We start from the raw sequence: 1,557 nt of genomic DNA on the forward strand, positions 1-1,557 counted from the left end.
GCTTGCAATAGTTACATAACAGAGGTAGTAGGTAGTTACTTGTATATAGATTGATGCTTCGAAGAACTTCGACGAATAAGGAACATTTGTAGTTGTCGAAATATATTTTTGTGTTCGTGTATGTCACTGCCACAAACAGTAACTCAAAGAGCATCCATCCGACAACGCTATGAAGCTGGAGACACAAACAACGTTAACTCACATTGCTCATTGAGATTGTCAAATCGATTCGAAATTGGAGCCACCAGCAGTACTTACTCGAATTACTACCTGCAATGGTACAGCTTACGTTGAATACAAGTACTGTTAACAATACTACTACTACAGTAAGGAGAATAGGATAAAAACTTGTGGCCATTTGACTTTTTACTGGTGGTCACCGAAAATGTCATGTGTTGGTGTTTTGCTCGTGGTTAAACTGTGGAACTTAACGAGAATTGCTTGGGCATATCTAGCCTCATGCGTATCGACGCGTAGGCATTCGAACTATATGGTATGGCCAGCACTACCGTAGTTCGTAAGTGAAAGGTTGCATGCCAGATCCAAAATTTATACAATATTTCACAGGATGGTGGTACATTTTGTGACTTCAACTTGGGTAAATTATAAGTTGCAACAAATTCCAATATAACGACGAGGTCCTGCAATTGACATTGAAGTATACTTTTTTAGAGATCATCAAAACATAGAATATTTATTATCAAAAGGTGCTGGATGGTTCTAGCATTTTCCAAAACCCGGTAATTCGGCGGTCGACAGCAGCGAAGACGCCCTCCACGCAAAGATAAGGGAACAAGCTCAAGGGCACGGTACGTCCACCACACATCCATCCACTCGGGTGACGTCATACTAGACCCATCTAAACGATATTCTACGTAGATATGATTCAAGTTTCACGCAACCAACCACGACTGATGTCGGCTGCCGAAGCCATATCGCGAGACAGTCCAGATGCAATGGTAAGATTCCAAGTGTCCGAATATATGATAGTAATATGATAGGAGAAACTGTGCGTGGCGCACTTATTGACCCGCGGCAATAAGCGGACTCGATGACGACTCGGTACGTGACCTTGGTAGACAAGGGTGGTTGAGCACATCGATAAGGCATGTTTTTGGAGACAATACATAAAACTTTAGTATACTTCCGATTCATCTTCAATCAAATATCTCCATGCTTTCATCGACTACGATATCTGTGGCAAGATTGAAACTTCCAAAATTTCTCGCGATTGCATCGATGTCGTCGTCGGGCTCATCATCACTACCATCAACCGCACTTGAGTTATTGAGCAGCAACTTTGTGCGCCGGAATCCCATGATGATTGTAGATTGCGGCAAATCAGCCCACGCGGTGTTGACGCAACGCACGATTGTTGATCTGTCCGGCGGCACCAATTGAAACGGCTTTGAGTTGTCATGAGCTCGCACTTGCTCCATGAGGGTGTCGACCCAGTACTTTCGCAGCTGGGACTTGAAGGGTTTGTTCCATGCGACGTCAGCTGGCTGGCACGACCAAGTGAATCGCGGGGGCACCTTCTCGAGGAGAACATTAATT

The sequence above is a fragment of the Aphanomyces astaci genome, assembly GCF_000520075.1.
Source record: "Aphanomyces astaci strain APO3 unplaced genomic scaffold supercont1.56, whole genome shotgun sequence".
Taxonomy (NCBI): Eukaryota; Oomycota; class Saprolegniomycetes; order Saprolegniales; family Verrucalvaceae; genus Aphanomyces; species Aphanomyces astaci.